Source organism: Meles meles, chromosome 5, assembly GCF_922984935.1.
Source record: "Meles meles chromosome 5, mMelMel3.1 paternal haplotype, whole genome shotgun sequence".
Classification (NCBI taxonomy): domain Eukaryota; kingdom Metazoa; phylum Chordata; class Mammalia; order Carnivora; family Mustelidae; genus Meles; species Meles meles.
Window position 1 is genome coordinate 130,015,952 of NC_060070.1, and position 19,325 is coordinate 130,035,276.

The window sequence follows — 19,325 nt, forward strand, 5'->3', positions numbered from 1 at the left end:
TTATCTGTTCCTCATCCATTCTGTCTGCCACAGTATGCAAAGCAAGGTTGACTGGGCAAAAAACATTCAAATAATCACCAGCAGCTTCATTGTAGTACACGTTGATTCTCTCCAGCTGCAAGTCACTGTCTCCATGGTAACTGCCAGTGGGGTCGATCCCATGCTCATCACTGATCACCTCCCAAAACTGGGGAGAAAGAAAAAGAAAATCACATGATGGGCTGACATCCTAAACCTCAGTAAGGATGGCCCTTCTCTCCCTCTCATGTCCTTGGAAGAGCGGCCACTGTGGTCAGCCAGAGAAGGAGTCCTAGAGCTGCACCCCCATTCCTCCAGGGGCTGCTGCAGAGGGGCTTGGAAATCCGCAGTGCACTGGCCATAGGATGGCGACAGACTGAAAAGCTGGGAAGGGCACGGAGGGTGGGCACAGCAGCTGCCCTCCTCTGGAAAGCCATGGATGCTGGGGAGGCCAGCGCCCCCAGGCAGGGCTGAATGTCACAACATCCCAGCTGATGGGTGGGTCCTGGGAGGACCAGGACCACTTGGACCCGCCCCTCGACTGCCTCCAGGGATCCAGGTCTCCTGGTGCAAACCCCACCCAGCCCTCCAGGCACAGCGGTTTTAGACCACTGACATCCATAAATTCTGCTGCCCCTACCCACGGCCAGGGGTGGGTGGGGAAGGACAGGTTGGAGCAGTCTGGGATCCCCACCCGGGACAGTGGGTAGAGCTGGGCATGGCGAGGGCACAGGCTTCATTGTGCATTAGTAGCAGGAAAGGGGGCGGGGAGGTTGTGGTGGGCAATATGGCGGTTGTGAAAGAGACCACGTCCTTGTCCAGGGGCCCGCCCACACCCTTGCACCAGGCTGGCTCCTGCCTCGCCCACTGTGGTCGGCAGTCACAGCGCCAGCCGGGACGTCACCTGCCGCCTCTCAGACAGGAAGACAGACTCCGACATGATGTCTCATCATGTCGGTGGTGCTCACATTAGGGAAATTATCTACCGTTCTGATCTGAGAAATCTGCAAGCATCAGACATCAGTCAGAACAGAGTTTTACAGGCAGAGATGGGCAGGACTGGCAGGGACTGTGTGGATGAGGAGGGAAAGAGATGTGGGGCTGTAGGTCCCTAATCAGGTTTCCCAGCTGGAATATTTTTCTCCATTGTCAACAGATTCTCAAACTGAACTGTTAAGGGGACAACAAGTTCACCGGTATGCTTGTTTAAACTTGGTGCAAGCCAAAATTTATGGGCTGTGGGTGGGGGAAATCCTGCCCACAGTTGGGTGAAGCAAAGCAGAGGGTAAGTAATGGGCAATTGTGAACAGTTGGTCATTGCCTCCGTTGTTTCAGAGCTACAATATGCTGTTAAATGCTGTGGGGGGTGGAATAATGGTCCTTGTGAGGTTGGTGTTGGTTCAGTTAGTTATCAGGAGTGGGCTGACTCCCACTGTTGGCTCTGAAGGACTAGCTGTTATCATCAGCTGGGCATGTCCCTATACTGACAGGTCGGTGTTAGAGGTCTTCAAAATCAGGGGTGTCATAAGAGGCATACTTGGGAATATACTAAAAGGAATAATGACTGAGGGCTAAATTAGGGAGTAAACCACAATTCGGAGTTTGAAGGGAGTTATTCGAGCAGGTTCTGAGATGTTGGGCTTGAAGCATACTTAATGGCAGAAATGAAGAGGACAGTGGCAATTTGATGGATTTCTGGATTTGCAGTGGGTATTTCTGGTGGTGGCATAGACATTTATGGGAACTCATGCACAGTGGTTACTTCTGCTTCTTTGGGAAGCCAGAATCATGGCCAATGCCAGACACCTGTTGAGGTCTATTTCACTGGGGTTCTCCATAGTTCTCTGTGATGGTGTTGGGTCTTTAGTAACATTGGCCATAGTTCTGGTCATTTCCTGAGGCAGAATGTAGAAAACGTGAATATTCTGGTAGACTTTCTGAATGGCTCACATAGTCACAGCTCTAGGCACAAAGATTGCCCACATGTGATCTGCTATACCAATCAAGCTCTCTGAGAGTTCTCTAACCCCCTAGCCTCCTTTTCTAAGGCTTCCTAGTAACGTGGCAAGGAACGAAGGTAAAGCCTGTCTGGGGCTGGGATTCCACATCTAGGCTTGTAGATGTAACATGCTTTTGTAAGCCTTTTGGATCAACTAGTGCCTGCAAAACTGAAATCAGAGGTGAGAATATAGCTATGGGGATAAAAGCAGGCAGTCCAGCTGAAGATTTGATATGGGCTCATAAGTTTAGCTCAATAATAGATAATAGATCCTCAATAACAGGATCTATTCCAACTGTAGGCATTCTTCTCCCTTTCTTTTTGCCATGCCCTTCCCCCTGGGAGACATTTGTCTAATCAAGAGATCATATGCACCCAGAGCTTGCACCCCTCTTTTCAACCATGTCCCATGGATCAGACATCCTTGGATGTCTGAATTTCCTGCCCAAACTGCTCTGAGCCCACTTCTAGTGAATGTATAAGTCTCTCTTCCAAGTCTTCCTGCGGACAGGTCATGCCTGCTGTATGCGCCTTTAGGACCAAGGGGAGACTGCGAATGAAGAGGGGTAATGAAGTTTGGATGTGTGCACTGGGACATCCACAAACATGCACATGAGGCACAACAGAAACTCTGAACCCTGTAGTTCAAATGAGCTTCCCTGGTTGGTGATACTCCATACACATTGTCACACATCATTGCAGTAAAAGTAACATGTCTTGACTCCATGGAGGGACAACAGAAACTCTGTGTATGGTCCTCCTCTGGACTCTGGATTTTGTACCTTTCCCTTGGCTAATTTAATCTGTAGCTTTGATAGACTTTACCTATAAAAACAAATCTGTAACTGTGAAGATAAGAGCTTTCAGTAAGTTCTGTGAGTCCTTCTAGTGAATTATCAAACCTAAGGGTGATCTTGGAGATCCTGACCTTGCAGCTGGTGTCAGAAGTAAAGATATTCTTGGGGACTGTTCCTTCTGACTTCACAGTTGGCCCAAATGCTTCTCAATTTGTGTCAGAAGTGGGATTCGCTAGCCTGACTCATGAAACATGGTTCAAGAAGAGAAGGAAGAATGGGTGGGGGTTACTCAGGTGGCCACAGGGTTCCCTAGAATACAGGGGAGCTGTGCTGCCTAGTTATTAGAGGCAAAAGTTGCCAAAAGAGAGGCGCCTGGGTGGCTCAGTTGGCTAAGGGTCTGACTCTTGATTTCAGCTCCAATCATGATCTCAGGGTTATGGGATCAAGTCCCACGTTGGTTTCTGTGCTCAGCACAGAGTCTGCTTGCTCCTTTTCCTCTGTTCTTCCCCACCGCTGCCCCCCATGGCACTCTCTCTCTCTCTTTCAGACAAATAAATAAATAATTAAAAAAATTTTTTTAAAGTTGTCAAAAGAATTTAGAAATGACGGCTCCAACTCCTGAGGAGTGGGCTCACTGGGTGTATAAGGAAGTGCAAAGTAACAAGAAACAAGCAAATATTAATCCCTTCGTTGTTATTATTGCCAATAACCAAAATGAAAGGTAGATGTTGGGTGGATCTTCAGGCAGAGCCAAGATTGGAATCTGAGTTTTCATAGGACTACCACCAAAAGAAATAGTTCAGGTGAAGCCACAGATAGAGAAGATTTGAAAGATAATGGGGGGAAAGGCAAAGGGGTGAGGTGTGGGGTACAGAGTGAGGCTCATGGCAAAAGCCTGGGAGTGCCACTGAGCAATGACCCCTAGGATTGCTGTTTGAAAATTCCAGAACATTCTCATTTGAAAGACAATTACTAGCTTGCTATTTGACATTGATTGAAATTGTTCTTATGACTGAAGGACATAAAATAATCTTGAAATGCTTGAAATTTTGAAATAATGTCCTGGGTATGTAAAAAATTACTGTAATGGGGAGGGGAGTGCTCAGAAGATTTCCATATAATAAAAAGGACATTTACATAGGAAATGGTACCAAGGGAATCCAAGGAGAGGTACTCATAAACAGGGAGCTCCTTCTCCTGTAGGACTGATGTTGGAACCATCTGACGTGCTGCTGGACACTGAAGCCACTTGGGTGTAGCCATATAAGCAACTCTCTATTGATCAAGAAAGAACTGCTTGATTTATGGATAGCAATTCCAAAGTGAACATTTCCAAGCATCCTGTTTGGAAAGCTGCCATTCTTATCAAAGAGGCTAAAAACAATTCAGCTTAGTGGGATGGAATGTATGCTATTTGCCTCTGTGTTTGTGTTCTCATTCATGATGGTGGCCAATGGCTGGGCCATGGGATCAGACAGATGGACTATGGAAAGCTGACCTATTAAAGGAATACCATATGGGGCACAGCCATATGAAAATCACTATGAGAATTTGAGGGGTACGTTAAAATAGGACACGTCATTGCCCATGAAAAAGACCTCCTCCTGGTATTGGAAGTGGTTGGAATTGGCAAGTGGCAATCTTTGAGATGGCCATGGAATAATACATAGGTAGGCCCTATAGCAATGCAGAGATGGCCTAAATTTAGACACATTCCTCCTCTGCCCTATAAGGCACAAAATGCCAACTATACAGTCTGTCCATAAGAAAGACAGAGGCTGTAGGTGGTTCTGAGGCAGCCTCCAAGGAGAAGGCCACACACATGGCTGTAAAATCAGACTGATGTGAGTAGCCTGTGGAGACTACAGCCGGGTTCCTGCTGTAATAGATACTTGCTCTGGATTGGGTTGTGGATACCTGGTAGTTGAGGTGAACGTTCCAAATACCAGAAAAGCACTGGACTAGAAGATTTTGTACCAATTTGGACCATCAGGGCACATTTCCTCAACTTTGATCAACTTTGAATATACTTTGATCCTGATAGTTTGAAGATGATTAGAACAGACGATGATTAAGGCACGAAGGGCAGGCTTACATGCCCTCATGAGTCTGTGCTCACACTCAACATGAAGGGGACCAATGAAGTATCTGCAGTAGGCAGATTTCTCTGGTTTTTTTTTCCATGAGATCTGGGGAATGTGTTGGGAGGGGGTGTTGTTACTCTACAATTCTTCCCCATGGGAGCTCCACTTTATTTTTTCCTACCTGATATGGTGGCCCTGGGAGCAGAGCCACAACCACAGGTGCCAGTGGCAGGGATGATCCCTAAACAAAAAACTGCCACTATACTGTTAAACCTTCTAGTTTAACTAGTTTAACTAGTTCAGATCCACCCAGAATTACTAAGGGCCTAATGGAGTAGGTGGTACATTTATCTCATCTTGCAAAATTTAGATTAACAGTGAATGCAGCTATATTGCCTAGGGGTGAAGAAAGTCCACTTTTTCTGTACGTATGTAACCCTAAGTACCTGTATAGGAATGAGAGTGGATTGAGGGGGAGGTACTTGCTGGACTGGTATTCCTAATGGCAATCTAGACCAGCACATTAGCCAAAACCAACATCCTTTCTCAAAAGAGGTGGAAATGCCTGGTAAAATTAAACCGGTAAATGTGGAGTTCTGTGCAATGAAGGAAATACAATATTACATTGGTGCCTTGAGAGAGACTCTGAGCAAGAGACGGTATTGTCTCTTAGCTCAATTATACTCGATGCCTTGGAAGGTGGGCCCATACACTGGTGGACTACTCTTGCCTTTGGAAGCTTGACAAGGTCGAATGGAAGCTTACAGAATGAGAGCGGCGTGACTCAGGGAGACACCACGAGATAGCTCGAGGGACTGGACTAATTCCTAATGACTCAGTGGGACTCTGGTAATGTGGCGTACTTCTGACTCTTATTTTTCAGGTTGCCATGCTGGCATGACGTACCACTGGCCCTGTTGGTGAGATTCAACCATCTAATGTAAACAGGTCTTCTGGTAATACTGACACTCATAATCAAATATATTGAGAAATTGAGTTAAAACCTCATTGGGATTAATAAAATTACTATCTTGGGGAACAGCTGGATTTAACTAACCATAAACCAATATTTCTGCTAAATAGTTCTGTACAAGGTTATTATAAGGTACAAACAGCAGCACATCAAGAGAGGACAGGAGTAATCAACCTAGTACAAAATGTGAATATCTATGTCATGGCTTTACAGGGTGAATTAGTTGTTTACCATTGCTTTGTCTAGCAAATACTGTATTAATCACAGAGGCCCAGACAAAGGTGATGGTTTTGCTATAACAGAGTCTTGGCCAAAGGCCAGGGGGTGGTCTGTATAGTGAAGACTCAATCTTATCCAAAGAGGGGTCGGGCCTTTGCTCTTGGCTCCTGGGAGGTGATTTTTTGGTCCCTGGAATGTCTAATAGGACCATCTGTATTTGCTTGAGGGTTTTGGCCATCAGACAGTCTGTCAATGTGCTTTATGATAGGGGCTTTGGTACTAGTTCAGATCTCCAGGAACTAGAGATTGAAGGTATCAGCTCAACCTCCAGGATGGGCTGGAGACTAACGTTTGGCCACATGAGCAATATGTGTCCCTGGTGGCAGGAGATAAAAGTCCTCCCCAAAATTCTGGACACCAGAGGCTCAGGCGAACTTCCTTGGTTGGAAATCCTTGGTGTGTGTTGTCCTACACAGATGCTGGGAATGAGCATTGTCCTTGACAGTGCGGGGAAGGGATGACTGGAATCTCGACATTCAGACCGTCTGAGACTCTTCCCCAAGTGCCTTCTTTCTTGCTGATTTTAATCTATATACTTGCCCCATAAGAAACCATGAACATAACAACTTTCAGTGAGTTCTGTGAATCCTTCTGACAAATTGTTAAAACTGAGGGTGGTTTGGGGGGCTCCTTGTACTTGCACTTGTCAGAAGTGAGGGCAGTCTTCCATGTGGACACTTTGTGCCCTCTAAAACTTCATAGTTGGCCTGGCTGCACTTTGTTCAGGGGATGAAGTGAATATTTACATTACAAATGCTGAAATTTCCAGCCTTCTACTCAGCAAGTAGAATCCTGGCGGCCAGGCAGAAGAAGCAGGATATGGGGGGGTAATCTGGGCTATATGATCATTTCAAGAACAAAGATGTCATAGTAATGATTATGTAGGCTATCTTTTGCTGCACAAAAATCTGCCCCAATACTTTGTGGATTGAGACAAACTATTTATTATTAATGATAGGTTTGAGGTCAGCTGAGTGGTTTTGTGACGGGCCTGTTCATCTGGGACTTGATATTCTGGGGTAGCTTCACTCACGTGTCAGTTGGTTGGCAGGCTTGTTGGTCTTGCGAGGGGCTTATATCATGTCTGGCAGTTGGCTTGGTGCCAGCTGGAAAAGCCATGTGTCTTGCATCATCCATCAGGCTAACCACACTTGTTTATATGGTGGCAAAGGGTCTCCAGTGGCAGGAGAGGGCAAGCGCCAATCCACAAGTTCTTTTGCTACTCTTCCTTGTATCACACTTTCTAATGTCCTGTTGGCGAAAGTAAATCATGAAGCCCAACCCAGATTCAAGAGACAGAGAAATCGATTCCACCTCTTGATTGACAGAGTAACAAAATCACATTGCAAGATTGTGTATCCGTCGGTTTCTCTAGAAATAGAACCAATAAAGCCTGAACTCTGTAGGGCAGGCCGACATGCTGGAAACTCGAGCAGGGTTTCTAGGTTATGGTCTTGATTGGATTCATCTGTGGGAAACCTCAGTCTTTGCTCTCAAGGCCTTCGACCATTTGGATGAGGCTTATCCCTATTATGAAAGGTAATCTGTTAATAAAATGTTAAGTAAACAGATTGCAGTGTGAGCCATGACGAAATACCTTCCCAGTAGCATCTAGACTAGTCTGTGACTGAACAGCTGGGTTACATAGCTTAACCAAGTCGACACACAAAATTTCACCATCACAGAGCAAATAGTCAGCTCTCGTTCAGTCTTGTACGCTGTCACTGATGGTTCCCGGATCAAATAACCAGACAGATTGCTCTTAATTCACCCAAGGAACCCCATGCTCAAAAGGTTCCATGCAGGGCCTACAGATCCCAAATAGCCTCTTAGTGTCTCTCTCTTAAAAATGGGCACACAACTGGGGGTGCCTGGTTGGCTCAGTGGGTTAAAGCCTCTGCCTTTGGCTCAGGTCATGATCCCAGGGTCCTGGGATCGAGCCCCGCATTGGGCTCTCTGGTCTGCAGGGAACCTGCTTCCTCCTCTCTCTCTGCCTGCCTCTCTGCCTAGTTGTGATTTCTCTCTGTCAAATAAATAAAACATTTAAAAAAAAAAATGGGCACACAACTGAAGACGACCAGGTACCTGGAAGACAGAGGTTCAAACAAGTAAGCCGAGATTAAGAACAAAGAAAGAAACATGGAGAAAATTATGAAGGGAAAAGGGAATGTCCTTTACAAATCTTATGAATCTCGCCTGAGAAGAGATGATAGTGTATCCATGAAATAACAGAATATATAGAAAATGAAATTAAAGAATTGAAAAATTCTTAGAAATTAAAAAAATGTAAGAGCGTGATTGAAAACCCAGTTGAGATACTGGAAGATAAAGCCAAGCAAATCTAAAAAGTATCGGAAAGAAGGGCAGGGGATGGAAACTAGGAGAGAATTTGGTTAAAAAATTAGGGGACTAGCCAGAGGTCCAAGATCAGATGAATAACAGCTCCGCAGAGAAGCAGCTGAAGGGGAAAACAAGGGGAGAAAAGTGATCATACAAATATATGAAGAAAATGACAGAAGAATGTGAGTTTCCAGATATAATTCTGTATGGTGGAGTCTACCACCTCCTGACGATCTGAATGCATGATCCAGTTACTTGAAAATTCCTTGTCTCCCATCGGTCTCTTGGGAAACAGACTCGGAGAGATTTGCACAAGAAGCATATTGGAGAACGAAGGGAGCTGGATTGGGGGAAAGGAGAAGCTGAGGTGTGCACTCCCGGGCAAGGCTCTGGAACTCAGAAGACTCTTCAGGGACATCCCAGTTTGAGGCAAGGGGGCTAAACCTTCACACCCTCCCCTCACCAGGCCTTGTATATGCAGCAGGTCCCCGGGAAAGGGACCACGCCTGTGGGTGAGGCAGTTGGCTAGCTGAGGGCAGCTCAAAAAGCAGAGCTCTGCTGAGGCCGCATCAGAGGCCCAGACGCCAGGAGCCCCGGAGTCCTGAAGGGGGAATTCACTTCCCTAATTCACCTGGAAACTTCTACTTTTAAGTCCTTTGAAGTTCTTAAAGCACATGTGGTCAGCGACCTCTTGTTCTGCTGCATGGCTTGGGGGGCAGTCTGCCTACTGGGGGAGGGTGGTATTGGGTGCCTGTGCCAGGCCCAGGCTTGGCGGGGAGGCCCAGCCCTGGCGGGGGTGCCAAGGCGGGGAGCGGCCCCGGTTGTGGGGCATTGCCTGAGATGGGAATGTGAAGTCTTTCTGAGGAGCGGCAGCAAAAGCCCATTGTTGTCACACAGTCAGTAATATGTTGTCTTTTTTTTCAAGATTTTATTTATTCATTTCAGAGAGTGACAGACAGAGAGAGAGCGAGAGCACAAGCAGGGGGAGAGGCAGAGGGAGAGGGAGAAGCAGACTCCCCTGCTGAGCTGGGAGCCTGCCAAGGAGCTCGATCCCAGGACCTGGAAATCATGACCTGAGCCAAAGGCAGACACTTAACCGACCAAGCCACCCAGGCGCCCCAGTAAGATGGTCTTTATCAGTAATAATGCTGCTGTTTCCCCGTCAGTATGTCCGACTCCCGCAGCCAGCCCTCACTCGGTCCGAATCCAAGCAGACAACAAGGGAATGCTATTGATGGGCTCTTCAAAGCCAACTGTGCGGCTGTGCTGATTCAAAGAGCATCGAAGACATTTTAAACATTTCAGATTTAAGGAGGGGATAAGCTAGCAGCATTTGCATTTTTTAAAAGATTTTATTTATTTATTTGACAGACAGAGATCACAAGTAGGCAGAGAGGCAGGCGCGGGGGTTGGGGGGGAAGCAGGCTCCCTGCTGAGCAAAGACCCCCCCTCTCCCATGTGGAGCTTGATCCCAGGACGCTGGGATCATGACCTGAGCCAAAGGCAGAGTCTTTAACCTACTGAGACACCCAGGCGCCCCAGTATTTGCATTTTAAGTGATTTTTTCCATTTGCAAGAGACTGATCATCTAATGCCACATAATAAACATTTTTATTACGTGTTAAATGTCATTGCAGTTACAAAAATTGAATGAACATCTCATGGCGTACCAAAATGGTTTCTATATTAGATCTCTGTGCCATTTATTCAGTGGTGCCTATTCTGTGCAACATGTTTGGGAGATGAAGGGAAAAGAAGGGAGAGATCCACACTGAGCTCCTTCTGTACTCTACAATCAACTAAGACGCTTTACACACGCACGCACACGCACACATGCATGAGATAGAGATTATCTCCTCCTGGTGCATGAGGACACTGGTTCCGAGGGGTTAAGAAAATGGCCTCGCATCATGCAATGCCAGCAAAAAACTCAGCAGTTCCCTCTCGTGCCGCCTGACAGCACATTTTCTGGAGTTTCACATACATAGTTTCCTAGGTAACCAGCACACAGCCTCCAGGACTGTCTGCATGAAAGGGAAGGGGGGGGGGGATCCATCTACTCTTCCCCTCATTTCCGGCATCAGCAATGCCACAGCCCTTTGTCGGGGTGTTAATGCGGTGAAAAGAGAAAGCCCAAACGCTTGCCTGTGGGATTCTGCTTCCAATGAGATATTTCTACTCACTGAAGGACCAGATGCATTGAGAAACTTGCCTGTCAGAGCATGGAGCCTGTTTCTGTTTTTATTCACTCCCCTGCTTTCTCCTTTTCTCTTGGGCTTTTTGTCCTTACAGCAAGTTCCCTTTATTAATGGGCAAGATAGTCAGTACCCCTTATTCAAATGAGCTTGTGCCCTTGAGAAACGCCAGCATCTCTTCCGTTTTGGGCAAAGGGCTCTGGAGCATCCTTACAGTTTTGTGGACCGGCCAGTGACCAGGACAAGGGCCAGGGCTGGCAAATGTCTGTGTCACCTGACCCATTCACCCTGACATGGAGTCTTTGCTTATTATCTTCCGTCTGTGATGGTCATTGCAGATGGCTCCTGGGACCGGAAGAATTTGCTCTCCTTGGCCTGCTGCAAGAGACATGCTTAGGCTGGGAGATTAAATAAGCAAGGGGAAGGAGAGTTGAAGCAGTTCACTCTTTCAACACCGTCAAGAATTTGATCTTCATCAGTCCAAAGCATTTCCTTTACTAAAAAGCTGAAATGCACTTGGCTTTTATGAGCAGCTCTCTTATGACAGAAATAATAATGAAATTTAAGCTCATGGGTGTTACTGGTAAAATCCATTTTGTTTCAGTAATGTTGTGCTCAAGGAACAAGTTGGAAATGTCTATGCCCAGCCCTACTACATATGGTTACACCTTCCCTTGCCATTTGAAATATCAGTGAACGGCTATGGCATGGCCACGGGTCAAGGTCAAGAGGCATCACCCTAGCTGCAGGGCAAGCCCGCAGAGATAGGAAATGGTGGGCTCAATTTTTAGGGATGTGGGAAGGCATCAGCATCCAGGGGTCTGAGCTGATGGATGAAGGTGGTTGGCACGATATCTGGGCACGGACTGTGCCCCAAGTCAGACTTCCAGTTTTGAACAGGCAGTGGACAGGGCAGGGACAAGGTTCAGTGCCCAGGCGGGCGCGGCTGACAGCCAGTTCCAGCAGGAAGATGGGAGGAGCCAGCTTGCAATCCCAGGACTCTGCAGCTGGCAGCTGGACATTAGGCGACCCTCTTGAATTAATGATGTTTCCTGGGAGTGGTAATAGCATTATGCTTATATAAGAGAATGTCTTTGTCCTTAGCAGGTGTATACTGAAACTTTTAGGAGTGAAATGTTAAGATTTCTATAATCTACTTTCAAATAATTCAGCAGAATAATGTACACACGCACACAAGCAAATGTTACACAATGGGTAAAACATGAATAACTGTTGAAATTAGAAGAAGGGTATTCAAGAATTGACTGAGCTATTCTTTCATCCTGTGAATTTTTTAAAAAAATATTTTATTTATTTATTTGACACAGAGAGAGAGCCCACAAGCAGGGGGAGCAGCAGGCAGAGGGAGAGGGAGAAGCAGACTCCCCGTGGAGCAGGGAGCCGGATGCGGGGCTCCAACCCAAAACCCTGGGATCATGACTTGGGCCAAAGGCAGATGCTTAACTGACTGAGCCATCTAGGTGCCCCCATCTTGTAGGTTTAAATGTTATTGTTTAAACACATTTTTTTTTAAAAAGGGTTAATGATTAATTCCAGACCTGAAACATAAAAGAGTCTTTTTAAAATACTAAGTGGTGCAGTTAGTTAATGTTTTGCTGACTTCCTCTTTATAAACATGGTATAGTGCAGAAAGGATAGAATAAGGTAAAAATGCTATGGCCGAATCCACCAGATAAAAAAATGTGGTGCATAAAGCAGGCTGGTGCGTTCTATTTTTAGCTTGTTTTTTCTTGTTCTCACATTTTCAACGTTTAATTGTTTTCCTCATTCAGAAGGACGTTTTATCTGACGACCCATCCTGTGGCAGGAAGTAGAAGGGAGTGCTGTCTGGAGATTAAACCACAAAAGAGGACAGCAAGTCTTACAGATCCCCGTCGTGGTTCTGCTTTTCTAATCCTGAGGAAATAACTCCATCAACCAAAACACGCAGAGCTGCCACATGTGTACCTAATTAGCAAGATCATTAAAAAAGGGGGGAGGGCATTTCTATTTGGTTGCTTATGTGGACAGAACATGAACACATGGCTCAAATGGGTCAATGCGTGACACTCACATGATGATATCTGTCTCCCCTCCTGCACTTAATATCCTGAAGGGCAGGAACAGTGTCTCTCCTACTTTATTTGTATTCTCATTGCCCAGCTCCATAAATAGGTGTTGAGTAAATGAGTAAGTAAATGAACAAATGAATGAGCGAAGAAAGTAGAACAAAGAGATGTGACAATATTTAAATTTCACAGTCGCCAAGGATTGTGCAAATCCACAATGCAGTTGTTTTTATGTTTTATCACGTTTGTAGACTCAATATAATAGACCATTAGAGGAGAAATGCTTAGTTAATGACATAGCATGATATGCATTTAAAATAGCTGTGGAGTTAAGCAATGATGAAAGCTAATATTAAAGAAATGAAACTAACTGCTTCTGTTAGAGCAGTGGGATTTCAGGCAGGCTTCTTTAGTCTGTGTACTTTTTGTTTTTAATCAGAATAATTTATAAATGGGCATGACCCCTGCAGGCAAGCAAACACAAACTATTTAATATATAAGAAAACTGCACAACATGGAAAATTACTTGCCTCTGTCATGAGGAATATATATTCAAAGGACATGTTTATTTTTATTAGGATATTGGGAAGGAGAAGAGAGATTCGGGAAGTAACAAAATCCTGAATCACACGGAGCCTAGTGCCCTGGCCTTGGTTCCAGAAGCCAGAGTTGATTCGAAGACATAGACAGGGCAGTGCACATAGGAAAACCAAATGTAACTTCCATGATAAACAGCATCACCATACAAGAGGGTAGAAGGTCAACTTGAAATGGAGGAATATGTCTCATGAGTGGTCTGTTTAATGCTGGACAGACTGTAAGGCTCATCATTTGTGAGGGTTAATGTCGTGGTCCCCAGGTGGGTGCAAGTCAGCTCATCTACAGATCTGAACCCGCAAATATGAACTGCACTGTGCTCAAAGGCACTGTGGTGGATTCCGGTATGATGTCCCCAACAACATCTGAGTGATGCTCATCCTTACCCATAATTAAGAAATAGAAATAAAAATCGGGGCGCCTGCGTGGCTCAGTGGGTCAAGTGGCTGGCTGCCTTGGGCTCAGGTCATGATCTCAGGGTCATGGGATTGAGCCCTGCATCAGGCTCCCTGCTCAGTGGGGAGTCTGCTTCTCCTTCGGCCACCCTTTCCCCTACCCGTCACTGCTCATGCTCTCTCACTCGCTCAAATAAATAAAATATTTATAAATAAATAAATAAATATGGGATTGAGGTATTTTTCATCAGTTGGTCAAATTTTGAATCTGATTGTCCATTGTTAGAAAATACGAACTTTTAGAGACACCTGGGTGGCTCGGTTGGTTAAGCGTCTGCCTTCAGTTTGGGTCATGATCCCAAGGTTCTTGGATCAAGTCCAGCATGGGGCTCCCTGCTCTGCAGGAAGCCTGCTTCTCCCTCCGCCTCTGCTTGCTGCTCTCCTTGCTTATTCTGTCTCTGTCTCTCTCTGACAAAGAAATAAATAAAATCTTTTTTAAAAAAGAAAGAAAATAGGAACTTTTAGGACTTAAACACAGGCATATAAACATTTTTAAGTTTTCCTAAAATTAATCTTCATTTCTAACTCAAGAGCCGCTGTTCTGTTTGGGAGAAACAACAACTTCAACATAGTCTGTGTAGGTCTGTGTTTGTCCAGTTGGGAGAACCCCAGGCACCTCAGGGCTTTTCCCCTCCCGCCTCCTCCCTGAGGTGGATTTTGAGCAATAAAGGTGGTGGTGATGCCAGTCTGGGGTGGGGGGGGAGGGGTTTGCCAGAGAGGGGCATCCTGCCCTCCTGCCCACCCTCTTCTCTGCCCGCCATCCGGCATCACCTGCCCCTGGAGTCTCACGTTACAGAGTTCTCGCTGACCTATCCTGTCTTGACCCATTGTGATGGTTAATTTTACGTGGCATCTTGACTGGACCGTGGGGGGCGGGGCAGATATTGGGCTAAACATTATTTCTGGGAGGGTGGTCTTAGATGAGATCAGTACTTGAGTTGGGAGACTGAGCAGAGCGGATTGCCCTTCCCAGTGTGGGCAGGCGTATTCCAGCCACTGGAGGCCCGAAGAGATGAAAGAGATGGAGGTTGGGAAGATTTGTTCTCTAGCAGACTGTGGGGGCCGGGATGTCTGCCTTCTGCTCTCAGACGCCGACTCACACCATGGGCTCTCTGGATCCTCAGGCCTTTGGGCTCAGACTGGAACTACACCCCCGGCTCTCCTGAATCCCCAGCTTGCAGATGGCAGACCGCAGGACTTCTCTGTCTCCGTAATCTTGCGAGCCAATTTTTTAAAAAAGATTTTATGTATTTTTGAGAGAAAGAGAGAGAGCATGAGCAGGGGGAGGGGCTGAGGGTGAAACAGGCTCCCTGCTGAGCAGGGAGCCCAAAGCAGGGCTCCATCCCAGGACCCCGGGATCATGACCTGAGCCGAAGGCAGATGCTTAACCGACTGAGTCACCCAGGTGCCCTGTAAGACCATTTTTTTTTTAAACAAATGTCTTTATGTACATATCCTATTGGTTCTGTTTCCCCGGAGAACCCTGACTCACATACTGCCTGTCCAGATAATGAGGACTCTGGCTACCTCTGTTCCTCCTAGTGAAAACATGAAATTTTCTGAGGCTCTCTCACAATGTTCTGGGGCCCCAGGGGGCCCTAATGTTCTCAAGGCTCCCAGGGGCTGCCTCAGGACCTCTCAGTCCTGACATACAACGCAATTTCTACTCTACTGCTAGCACATCGAACTGGTGGGAGGGAACGTGGCTGGGTTTGATGTGCCATTTCTCAAATCCAAAATAGAAACCGGTATGCAGATTTCTGGCTTGTGAAACTGCCTAGGACTTCATCAGCTAGGATGTTTTTGTCTAGGAGGAATGGAAGATACAACTGAAAATGCCTTTTGCAAGAAGAAATGTGTTATCCCATATAACAAAAATATTATAGTATTTCTCAAACTGTGATCTAGTGACCCCTGGAGTTCCCTGAAACACTTTCAGGGACCTCTGCATGGTCAAAACCATCCATTCCCAGTGAGGGATAGACCAACAGGTTTTAACTGTCATAGACCAGAAGTCATGAGTTGTTTACGAAAAGCTTATTTCAAAAAACGTTCTGTAAAAGTTTTATTGAAATAAAACCACACTCATGTGTTTATGTATCACTGAGGCTGCCCTTGGGCTACACGAGCTACTTGACACAGTTGTAACAGCAACGTCAAGGCCCGTAGAGGAGAAAGTATTTATTATCTGACCCTTTATGGAAAAAAATATACTGAGACCTGTAATAAAGCATAGGTATTTTTGGAGATTATTTCGGAGTCTGCATTATTAATAACCTTTAAGGAATTACAACTTGTTAAGTTTTTGGTGTCTACCAAAGAAGAGTACCCACAATTATCTGAACACAAATAAAAATACTCCTCCTTTTCTCCACTAGGGATCTGACTGAGGCCAGATTTGTTTGTTTGTTTGTTTTTCAATTGAAACAACAGATGAGAACAGATTGAATGCAAAAGCAGTTACAAAAATCCAGTTGTCATGGGACTTATGAAAAACCAGACATTAAAGGGATTTGCAAAAATGTAAAACAATGTCACTCAGATCCCTAAGTTTTTTTTTTATAAAACACTTTTTTTCATAAAAAAAAATTAGTTAACGGTAAAATGTAATGGGTTTTCTTTTTTTTTTTTTTAAGATTTTATTTATTTATTTGACAGAGAGAGATCACAAGTAGGCAGAGAGGCAGGCAGAGAGAGTGAGAGGGAAGCAGGCTCCCTTCAGAGCAGAGAGCCGGACGTGGGACTCGATCCCAGGACCCTGAGATCATGACCTGAGCCAAAGGCATCGGCTTAAACCACTGAGCCACTCAGGCGCCCCTGTAATGGGTTTTCAATGTGACCATAGATTAATTATGTATTTAAATTCGTAATCATTACACCTTTTTAAATGTTCTCAATTTTGATTAATAATATGGTAAATATTGACAGAGATAACTCACATTCACAAAAGCTTATTGGGATCTTTGGTGGCTATGAGGAATGGAAGCGGGCCCTGAGATTGACAGGTTTGAGAACAGCTAGTTCAGAGCTAGCATAGGTCCAGGGTTGGTTACTCCATCTCACTGTCTTTACCACAGACCCAGGTGTTTTCTAGACTCTTACTCTCAACACGCTATTGGCCTTCCCCTTAGGTTGGCTTCCCTCATGAAGCCTATGGCAATGTGTTGTGGCATCAAATGCTTTCAGAGGCAGAAAAGGTACTACTTATTTTTGCCCAACTATTTTTTTAAGAGCAAGGAAAACCTCCCTCAGAACCAGAGTACTCTTTGTTTTTTTTTTCTTTTTTAACCACATAATAACCCCTCCCACCCCCACCAAAAAAAACCTCATTAAAAGGAGTATATGGGAAGTAAATTGATTCCAGACCAACCCTTGTGCCATAAACAATGAGAGCACTCGACAAAATCTATGAAGCAACTGTTTTCAGCGCCCGGAAAACAGACCCAGGAGGACTGACTGTACCTTCTGGAAAAAAAGAGAAACAAATGAGGTGAACCCTCCAGTCACTTGTACTTTCTGCCTGAAGAACCTTCTGAACCATGGCACAGAGAGAAGGCATCCACTGGGAGCCCAACTCTCTTGCTGAGCTGAGAAGACAGAGACGGATGTTTGGAACACCGAGGGAGGTCAAAGCTGCAAAGCCAGGCAAAGTCATTGCCCCATAATTCTGCATGGCACCTTTGAAGGCTGGTTTTGTGATAACAGGTGAGATTCCCCAAGGCCAAGCAAAGATCAACCACCATGGGAAAGATCAGCTATTTGGTAATTATCGCTCACATGGGACTGGAGACGTTTGAGTTGGGACCAGCCACACAGAGATATTTCAGTGAACTACCCAGGATATTCAGTAGAAATCCCACAAATGTCCCACCTTAGGAATAGAACTCAAGTAGCACTGAAGGAAAGGCTACTCCAGACCCATCCAACAGAGCTTGGAAACAAGCCTGGGAAGGACCACGCTGATCTACAAGCACATTAACTACCTGCAGGGGCAAAGACCAAGACTCTTTGCAAGAAGACAACAAAATCCACATGCTTAAAAGTGAAACATCTGCCATGCCCTACATTCAATTAGAAGATGCTAGATGGGAAAGGAGGAAAATATGATGCATAATCAAGGGAGGAAATCAAGACAATAGAAAGAGAGCCAGAAATGACAGATTTTTTAAAATGTCAGTATGAGACAAGGACTTAAAAACAGCTGTTATGAATATATTGAAGGATTTCAGCGGTCAGCGGAGCAGGACTTGGGGAAGAGGCCGTGCTGGCCTGGCAGCCGGTTAGGGGCAGTTCTGCATGAGATTGGTGGGGGCTCGCGGGCCCGGCAGGCCGGGGGTGGGGCATCCACTGGATGTGGAGCTGGGCACCTCAGCCCTTTGTGCTGCAAGTGCGTGTGCCACTGTGCAACCTCACCACGATGCCTTCCACTAAGGCCTCTTTCTCCTCTGCTACCCAGAGCCATGGGGCTAAGCCGGCTGTGAGTTTTTAGGAATCAGCTACCCAAGAAAAAGTTTTACTCATCTGAGCCCCCTTCTGAGAATCATCCCCCACAGACTGGAAAATCCTGGTGCCTCCAGCTGGGGTCTGGTGTTCCTCTCTGCAGAGCCTGTGGCTATCTGTGCCCCCAGACCTGCCCTGGATGTCACAAAGCACATTACTGCAGTAGGTGGCTTCCTAGTCCGGACCAGTGACTGGGACGCGAGCAGGCTTACCCACCAATCATCTAGACAGGAGAATTCCAGACTGTCACTTCCTCTTTCCAGGACTTGAAACCGGAATGGAAACAGAAGATGGGATTACACCTGAAGTTGTAGAAAAGGATGATGCTGCAGAGATGATAGAAAGCGTGGGAGAAGCGCCTGAAAGAGAACTGGATGCCCTAGCAAAACATGAATCCAGGGAAAATAGCACTTTGCAGAGGCTTAAACCCAGAATAGCTTCTGAATCGGGACAAATTCTCAGAGATTGGCAGAGGGATTGTCCTCATCCAGATTCCTGGGGGAAAGAGCCCTCAAGTAAAGCATATTCCAGATTGCCCCTTTGGTGCCAAGAGAGTATTTGAATTCCAGGCCTGTCTCAGCGGCTCAGCTGCCTTGGGGCAGACACGCGGGGCACGTGCGTTGACGAGGCCACCTGACGGGGCTCCCCAGAGCTCAAAGCTATAGACTGGGCACTGGCTACACAGAGCAATTTGTAGGAAGCAAAATGTAACAGATTCACCTTAAAGACATTCTTGTAAAACCTTTAAAATGCTGCTAATCTCTTCAACTTCCAAAAATTCCATGTCTTGGACTTTAACCTAAAGAAAAATGATGCCAGAGACACAAGTAAATGTTGTTTTAGGTATTGCTTACAATGCCTAAAAATTAGTGAAACAGATATTTCCAGTGACAGGGAATTAAATAAATTTTAGTAGATCCATGCAGTGTGAGACTATGCATTTTAATCTCTTTATTGTAGAGATTTAATCTCTTAATTGTAGAGACCTGTATGGACACCACATAAGATATGGATTTAAT

At 45.6% G+C, this 19,325-nt stretch overlaps 1 pseudogene; it reads left to right on the plus strand.

Annotated features, from left to right (window-relative positions):
- Positions 1-805: 805 nt before the first annotated feature.
- LOC123942244 lies at positions 806-19,031 on the plus strand (annotated as a pseudogene).
- Positions 19,032-19,325: the final 294 nt, after the last annotated feature.